The 9,536-nt window shown below is 39.1% G+C and overlaps 1 protein-coding gene across 1 annotated transcript in view; it reads right to left on the minus strand.

Moving 5' to 3' along the window:
* The window catches only part of LOC121330915 (ankyrin repeat and fibronectin type-III domain-containing protein 1-like), a 263,569-nt gene extending 258,625 nt beyond the window's left edge, over positions 1-4,944 (minus strand). The window contains exon 1 of the mRNA XM_041277886.1: positions 4,794-4,944. The gene's annotated coding sequence lies outside the window, so the exon portion shown is untranslated. The remainder of the gene's footprint in view (positions 1-4,793) is intronic.
* Between the last annotated feature and the right edge of the window lie 4,592 nt (positions 4,945-9,536).

The raw sequence follows: 9,536 nt of genomic DNA on the forward strand, positions 1-9,536 counted from the left end.
AGTAAATTCATGTGCAGCTGTACCGAGACTCCAACTGAATGATTTATTAGCAATCGAGTCTCGGTACAGCTGCATAAAAACAGCATGTTTTCACTCATTCGGGGTTGTGTGTTCAGTGAGTGGAGAACGGGTGTGGAGAGGAGAAAAGTAAAAACGTAAATTAATTTAACTCACCGTGTTTGTCTGTTTAGTGTTAGTATGTTTTGTTTGTATATTTATTTTGGCTAAAGTGCCGTGTCCTGTGTTTTGTTTGTCTAGCAACCTTTTATTTTCTGCTCTGTTTAATTATTAAATGCTGAGCGCAAACAAGCGCTCAGCTTCACCAAAACTCCACCTCTCTGCGTGTCTTCTGTGTTGGTTCCTATTTCTGGTCTGACGTTACCCACTGCAGCCATCTTTGTGACATGCAGCCATTCTTTTGTAGATCTGCTTCTATGTTTGTTCAGGATCACTGTCTTGCTGCATGCTTCAGCTCACAGACAAGACAGCCTGACATTATCTTCTAGAATCTTCTGCTACAAAGCCTGAGGCAGCAAAGCAGCCCCAAACCATCACACTCCCACCACTATGCTTGACGGCTGGGATGAGGTTCTTATGTTCGAACGCAGTGTTTGGTTTTCGCCAAACATAACGTTTCTCATTGAGGCTAAAAAGTTCTACTTTTGATTCGTCTGTCCAGAGAACATTGTTCCACAAGTCCTGTGGATCATCTATACGCTCTTTGGCGAACTTCAGATGGGCAGCAATGTTCTTTTTAGACAGCAGTGGTTTCCTCCTGGCTATCCTTCCATGAACACCATTCTTCTTCAGTCTTTTTCTGATAGTTGAGTCATGAGCACTCACATTAGCCAAAACGAGAGTAGCCTGCAGATCCTTGGGTGTTACTCTGGGGTTCTTTGTGACTTCCTTGATGATTTTTCGGTTTGTTTTATTGGAGAGATTTTGGTAGGACGGCCGCTGCTGGGTAGAATGACTGTGGTCTTGAAATTTGTCCACTTGTAGACCATCTGTCTGACAGTGGATTGGTGGAGCCCCAAACCCTTAGAAATGGTTTTGTAAAACTTTCTAGACTGAGGAGCATCAATAACTGTTTTTCGGAGGTCCTTAGAGATTTCTTTTTATCGTGGCATGACGTGTTTCTCACAAACTCACAAAGGTTCTGGTCTTTATATAGGGTGGAGCCTCCCAAACTCACCAGTGAAGATCTACCTAATTATTTAAAACACCAGATTCTAATTATCCCCTTAACTGAGCTTATAAAACCAGGGGTTCACTTACTTTTTCACATACCCTGAATCTTAATTACTCATTGTTTGTCTACATAATTCCTAAGTCATACATAATTTTGTTTCAAAAGACATGGAATTGGTTAATATAAACCCTATTGAATATTTAAGGTTTTGATTCAAGAAGGTTATCATGGTAAAACTATGGAATTTCCATAATTATCACTGGGGTTTACAAACTTTCTCGGCACTGTATATCTAGAAGATGCTCTTACGATTATAATTGGATACCAACCAACAATCCTGTAACCACCAAATCATTATTTAAAAGAAGCCTGGGAAAGGGATTATATAGTTAAATACTACACATAGATAATGAGACCCTGTACATCACAAAATCAGGAGTAAATGCTAGGGGCGACTCCGAATATTCAAGTAATCAAGTATTCGAAATAAAATTATTACTCGTTCATTTCTAAAACATATGGAAAGAGTGTGCAAACTTGGCACACTTTTTTGAGAGGAGGAAGTTAAAAGTGCTCAGCCACTACAACTGTCACCTTACTGATAATTGACAGGGTGGCGGGCGCCCTTCACTACCTAGCTCTGCTATTGGCTAAGGCTACATGAGCAGTGAAAATGGCATCTTAATAATAATAATAATAATAATAATAATAATAATAATAATAATAATAATAATAATAATAATAAGCAACACAGGGAAGTATTTTGAAAAAAAGTTAAAATGAGACCACTGTGCAATGTAATCTCTGCAGCACAAGTATTTTGTATTGTAAATCAGAGTTAAATGCTTAATCACCTACAATGGAAGCACCCATCTGCCACATTGGAAGAAAGCAAATGTGACAAAAAACAAACAAAGCATTGCATCTTTTACTGTGCGCAGTGGACGTCTCGTGATACGCGTCTCGGGCTGGAAAAAAAGCCTTTTTTTTTGTTTGTTTTTTGTTAAAAGTTACATTTTAATTTGGATTTTGACTGCAAGCTACTCGGGTGATGTTCAGCCGTTTTTTTTAAAATGATTTTTATATTATGGAATCAGCAATAAGGTATTACAGCATAGATGTTATTGAGCAAACATATTTTGTTGTGTTTTGCTGGTAAGCAGTCATATTGTGCGTTTTATACGAGTCGTCAAAGGGTGTTAAATGTAGTTAAAAGTTCTGAAGGTCCTTTTTATAAATCATTTCTTACTTAAAATATATTAGATGCCTTACATGCCTTACATGATTGTTCTGTTACTGTTGATGTATTTATTTATGCATCCCTATGCGTGGTTGCTGCTAACACATGCTAAGGACCTGTCACTGTTATGCGTAATTAGTTGGAGTATTCCGGTACTCTTATTCATGATATTTTCGAATATCTTACTAGTTGAAATTCCCAATAAATGAGACGTGTGACATGAAAGCTAATTACACATGAGTTTAAGGATTTAAATCTTTGTTTTCATAGAATTGTTCACAATTCATTATTGCCTAGGAAGAGATTTACATAGCTTTGAGCTTATCTAGAGAACCGCATGTGTCGGTTCTGAACAGCCTTCCTCGTTCCATTCAAATCATGCGATAACCTTTCAACTCTGCCAACCTTATCTACTCTGTAGTAGAGAGAGAGAGAGAGAGAGAGAGAGAGAGAGAGAGAGAGAGCGGGCTGGATGAATTGAATAGATCACACTGTCACATGAATTAAATTGAATGCGGAGGTTCAGTCTGGAATTCTCCAGACAAGCTCAAAAGGGAGGTGAAAGCAGATTTAAAATGATAACAATATGGAAGTAACAGAACTCAGAACCACTCAAAATGATTGCACACACCCTCCTAAGGGAAATATAAAAAGGCAATTACAATTAATCTGAAGCTTCAGTAGAACACCTCAATGTTTCTGTATTTTTGTAAAAGACAAAATAGTGATGGTCTAATTTAATTGATTACTTTAATAGGTCACACCGGAAATTCATTTAAAAGACTAAGAGAAAGGGAACACATAGCCACATATAGTAAAATGCAGGAGATTTCAGAGAAGTTGTTTAAGATTGCCTAATTAAAAGCACAAAGTTTCTACTGATTACACCCACGTTTTCATGCAGATATACAGGCTAGAAATGACAAATGTGTGATGTTCTAATAAATTTGCACACTGCTGTACTTAATCTCTCACTGTGTAAAACCTTGCCGGTTTACATTGTAGGCTACGTTTTTATTTTTAAAGCAGACTAAAAAGATAGGATGGCCAGGTGCAGCCTTATTCAATATATAATTGCACTTCAACACACGCAGCTACAAAGGTTAACGGAATTTGCATTCTCCCAAAACAAAAGCTCTAATTCATCCATGGTGAACCAGAGGAAGTAGAACATCCTCGCTGTTTTCTTTTTCTTTGGCATGCGCCTCTCTTAATATTACACAGGCCTGCGTTGTCTAAACGGAGATTTCTTTCTCTCTGTTGGGCATGCGGCATGCCAAAGTGTTCAACTAGCCAGGAACACAGCAAAGAGTCCTCCCTCTAGAAATACTACATTTTTTAAAACTTCAACAAATTGTGTGTGCAAAATGTCATTATAAACGACAAACAGCAGAATTTGGTATCCAATATTAGCAATTAAAATTTGGAATATTTTCCAGAATTAATAAATCAATAGTTTGGAAGTGAAGTTTCATATTTTTTCGAGATGTTTCAAAAAATAGACCTTTACATCAACACACCTAGCACAAACCAAAAAAAAAAAAAAAAAAACATTAATTGCATATAATTTGGCACATATCTGTAACATTCAATTTTAAATATTGTTGTGAAGAAATATTAGCAAATATGCTAATGTACAGTATAGTAGTATGCAGATGATAATGAACTGTATGAAAAGAATTGGAATGCTCAAAGCATACACACTGTTGATATGCTTTAAAACATCATATTACTTGTACAGTCTACGCTTCTCCCCCCCACCCAAAAAAAAAAAACAGGCCACCAATCGAAGAAATGCTTTGTCGTGGTGTTATGTATCTTCTTCAGACAGTAACGTGTTTACACCATAATGACGTGTGATGCACGGGTAGACACACCTAGACATAAACATTAATGTCCATACCTCTGTTATGCTGTAAAGACATCTTGCCCAAACTGAAAGAAGTTTTCTATAGTTCAAACTTCACACACGTACGGTGTTTTAGAGCATTTAAAAGCAATGCCCATTGTTAACGCAGCAACTTTGCATGTGACCCTTCGTGTCTGGCGTGTTGTTCTCACAGACACATTACAACAGCAGGCTATCGAACAAGATTCTTTAAAAAAATGCGTCAAAAATGATACTGTGTTCATGTAGATTTACATAGATGAACTGAGGTAGTCTTGAGCACATTTTCAAATTTGTTTAAGTCAAACGTCATCTCAAAATGCATTGAAATGTTATCCGGCGTTATAGTTTTAAACTACACCACAACTATAGCTGTCGATACAAACACTGCAGCGTCCCTACTCTCTCCAACTGAATTACTTTAAGGAAATCCACAAGCAAAACAAAACATTTATTTTAACTCTGTTTCTTACCTCCACAAAGAACTTAAAGCTGCTGAAGGTACTAGTGTTCCGTGAGTGTGGAAGCAAAGCCGCATCGGTGCTCCATAATGATACAGTGAGATCCACAGTTGAGCAGTAACTAACAGCCCGAGCAAAACTACTTGGGAAATAACAACGTAATCCTCCCCCCAGCCTGCCCCATTCATTATCACAGCCCGCGCTTGTAGTCAGTGTTTGACAAGTCACGCAACCCCGCCTAGTCATTGCACATCACGCCTTCGTATGCTTCTCGGGTCGAAGGAAAGATGAGCGAAGAATCAAATCATTTATCAGTATCTACTGCAGAGTTGGTCTCAATTCTTATGGCCACAGACAAAAAGATACATTTAAAGAAAAGGAAATTGTATTTTTTACAGATTCTCTAAACTCGATGCAGGCATTAGAATCGGAAGGCAAGCATACACTTGCGGGCCCCCTACCCCTGAACTAATAGCCACACACACACACATGCAGACAAACATATACATATACACACACCTCTATATACATTATAGCCTTTAAAACTAGCGCTCCGTCCTTTTACAACAGCTACAATTCTCAGTTTGAAGTTACTATGAACGACTGAATGAATCTGACACAAAATCTAACTGTAGGGGATAGCTAAATAAATTTCAGAATAAAACTGGAAAAAACAGAATCCTGCGTTAAATCCTGTAGCACAGCTCGACAAAGACTTTTCCTGGTTCACTGAATAAAACGGCAGCAGTTCAAACAAACAAGGAACCTCACATGAAATGTACTGTAGAGAAGGGGGCTCAAACTTATGTTCAGTAACGGTAGCTCCACAATAGTCCACGAAAATAAATATTAAATGTGTGTAGTCAAATACGTTACAATTTACAACACGCAAAATCGGCAATAATGTTTCTTTTTTTTATTATTATTTATTATTATTATTATTATTATTATTATTATTATTATTATTATTATTATTATTATTTGATCGGGTCGGGTTTGACTTGCTTCATTAAATAAAATACTTTTTTTTTCTCCAGAACAGAGAAATCGTCAAAGGCATAGAAGTAAGTTCGGGTGTTACATATGGTAGATTTCTGTACCCTATAGAATTCTGTACCCTTAATGATTCCACGCCGACACAGCTGCATTTTTGTAAAGATCGCTAGACGTGAACGCTTGACGTTTCTGAACGGTATGTAGGGGAGACCGGAGCTGGTTGTCACGCTTTTTACTCTTTATTATTTTGACATGCTGCAAGGTTCTGTTCCTCGTTATATTGAAGAGTAACAACTCCACATACAAATTGATGTTTTTTTTTTATTTCAGCCTAACTTTATTTCAAATATCATATTTAGACGGTTGAAAATGCGCCGGTCACCTGTGACAATCTGCCCCATACTGGGTTTGGTTGTCACAGCCTATGTTCTTGCTTTTACAGTAGACAATAATGCAACTTTTTTTTTTTTTTTTTTTTTTTTTTTTTTTTTTAATAAAAATTGTGTACAATGACAGAAAAAGTTGTATTTTTACTTTTTATGTGAACATAAAAAATACAGACCTATATAAATTTGAAATGTTGACCCATGTTACAAAATAATACCACAGCCTCCACAGAACCAGAGGACAAACAGTAAATAATTTAAATAAGCATTATATGCTGACATATCCCACATTTTGGTGTAAAAAAGTAGAAAGAAAAAATATAAGACTTCTTCCTATAGGGTTTACAGGTGACAACCAACCCCCAAAACTATGTGACAACCTGCCCCAACCAAACTTTACATGATAATTTAATTCTCTCAGTACTACTGGGAGAACCTACTGGTTTCGTTTTTACACCAAAAGTTAGACAGTATCTGGTTCTATTTAACATAGCCACCAGTTCAAACAAACTCCAATACTACTAAGAGTTATAACATAAATAACAAGATATGCATTTTTTACTTTGGGTATGAAAAAAAGAAATATGTGCTAACCTTTATGTTAGATGGAATTGACCTCAGATTACAAGCTGGTTGACTTCCAGACAACAGAACACACATTTCAGTGTTAGTATCACCTGCCTGCGCCATCTACTTTCATAGCTGTGATCACTGTGACAACCAACCCCGGTCTTCCCTACATGTAATAACATGAAAATGTGTTTTAAAAGAAAGACAAAGGGTTATAAGGTTTTAATCACAGGTTTTGTGTATTTAACAACGCAGGAGGCTGAATGTACTGTATATCTAGAAAACCAGTGGTGTTAAAAGTGCTATTTTATTTTGCCACAGAATCAGTTTTGACTTATTTACAATATTTGTTGGAAGCTGCAGCAAAAATCTAAAGCAATGCTTGAGAGCACAGCAGAGCAGAGGCACCAAAATATTGTGCGTGCATGTCCAGCGATCTTTGGAAAACTGTATCTGCACAGGCAAGGAATCATGTGGGGATTAAGAATTCTGTGAGGAACAGAAATCTGCATAACACATGTCAAAACAATTAGATTTTGGATACATGCCTCAGTTTGAATGTCAGTGAGTGAAGTTTTTTCCAGTTAAGGCACACATCTGTATACAGTGGTTAACAGAAGTATTCACCCCCCTGCAAAGTTTTCACATTATGTTGGCACCTGAGCGTTCTCCACCACATTTTCAAATAAATTTATATGTAGAATCTACACAAACTTCTCCATGTTGATAAAGTTAAAAATGCATATAGAATATAAATAAATAAGATTTACAGAGAAAAACAAATTAATCTCAGTTGCATAATTATTCAACCCCTTTGCCACTGCAGCCCTAAATCAGCTCAGGTGCAAATTATTTTTTTGAAAGGTCACAAAATTAGTGAAATGGTTTCAGCCTGTGTGTACTCAAAGTGGTTTAACTTGTAGATAATTTCCCTCAGGTATAAAAAGACTTTCAAGCTGCAACTCACATAGTGATCCAACAATGCAACCATGAAGACCAAGGAGCTTTTGAAACAAGTCAGGGATAAAGTTGTAGAGAGGAACAGAGCATAAGGGTACAAGAACATTTCAGAGGATTATTCCTCTCAACACAGTGAAGTCCATCATTGAGAAGTTGAAGATGCATTATACCACTCAGACACTACCCAGATCAGGTCACCCTCCAAACTGAGCAGTCGGGCAAGCAGGAGGATGTCACTCTGAAGCCAACAATGACCTTGAGAGATCTGCAAAGTTCTGTGTCTGAGATGGGAGTCAATGTTCACACATCAACAATAAGTCGGTCCCTACACCAAGCTGGTCTATATGGATGGGTGGCAAAGAAAGAAGCCATTACTCAAAAAGCCTCATCTTAAAGAATGTATGGAGTTTGAGAAAAAGCATGTAGATGATACTGCAGACATGTGGAAAAAGGTTTTATGGTCAGACGAGACAAAAATTGAACTTTTCGGTTTAAATTCCATGAGTTACGTCTGGCGCAAGCCCAACACTGCACATCACCCAGCCAACACCATCCCAACTGTCAAGCATGGTGGTGGCAACAAGGACTGGGAAGCTTGTCAGGATAGAGGGGTGAATGGATGGTGCAAAGTAAAGGCAGATCCTTGAGGAAAACCTGTTTAAGTCAGTGTCACAAAGACGGCTGCAGTGGGTGATGTCAGACCAGAAACCAGGAACCAGGAAATATACAACAGATCGGTGGAGTTTGGTGAAGCTGAGCGATTGGTACCGCTCAGCATTTAATAATTAAACAAGCAGAAAATAAAAGGTTGCAAGACAAACAAAACACAGGACACGGCACTTGTAGCCAAAACAAAAAGACAAACAAAATTGCTGCAGGGAAAGGTGGTCTCCTGACCTCTCCCCTCTTTTTCATAGCCGGCAGCTACCTCTGGTGGGGTTCCGGCCACACTGACCCCTGCAGCCAAGCAGAGCTGACGGCGACCCCTGGTGAAGCAGTTCCAGTGACCCCAGGCAATGTGGAGCGGCTGGCAACCCCAGGTGATGCGAAACGGCTGGCAACCTCAGGCGATGCCAGAGTAACAGGCAACCCCAAGCGATGCCAAGCAACTGACAACCCCAGGCGATGCCAAGCAACTGGCAGCCCCAGGCGATGCAGAGCAACAGGCAACCCCAGGCGATGCCAGGCAGGCGTCCTTGGGCGAAGCTAGGCAGGCATCCTTGGGAGAAGCAAGGCAGGCATCCTTGGGTGAAGCGAGGCAGGCATCCTTGGGTGAAGATGTGTGGGGAGTCAAGAGAAGCTGGGGTGCAGGTTTTAGCCCACTTCTCGACCACTGAGGCCTGGTGGTTCTTCCTAGTGCTTCCCTCAGCAGCCTATGCATGGGCTGCTGAGGACCGCAAGCATCTAGTCCTGGTCCTTCTGTTGAAGGGAGAGGCAGCTCCTGCTCCTCCCCCCTGATGGTGATGGAGGCAGAGGCAGCTTGTGGCAAAGTGCCCACCCCTGTGTGTATTTTGTGTTGTATGTTGTGTGTTAGTGTTGGTGTATAGTCATAGGTACATGGGATATAAACGGGTCTGTGTAACAACAGTGTATTTAGACACGAGGATTGCACAGCACTTCATGAGCAAGTAAAAAGTAATAATATGTGAACACAGGGAATTGCACTTTATTAATTCACGTGCTGTTGTACCGTGACTCCAATTGAATGATTGATTAGCAATCAAGTCTCGGTACAGCTGCATAAAAGCAGCATGTTTTCACTCACTCGGGGTTGTGTGTTCGGTGAGTGGAGAACGGGATTGGAGACGGAGGTAATAATAATAATAATAATAATAATAATAAT

The sequence above is a fragment of the Polyodon spathula genome, chromosome 18, assembly GCF_017654505.1.
Source record: "Polyodon spathula isolate WHYD16114869_AA chromosome 18, ASM1765450v1, whole genome shotgun sequence".
NCBI classification, from domain to species: domain Eukaryota; kingdom Metazoa; phylum Chordata; class Actinopteri; order Acipenseriformes; family Polyodontidae; genus Polyodon; species Polyodon spathula.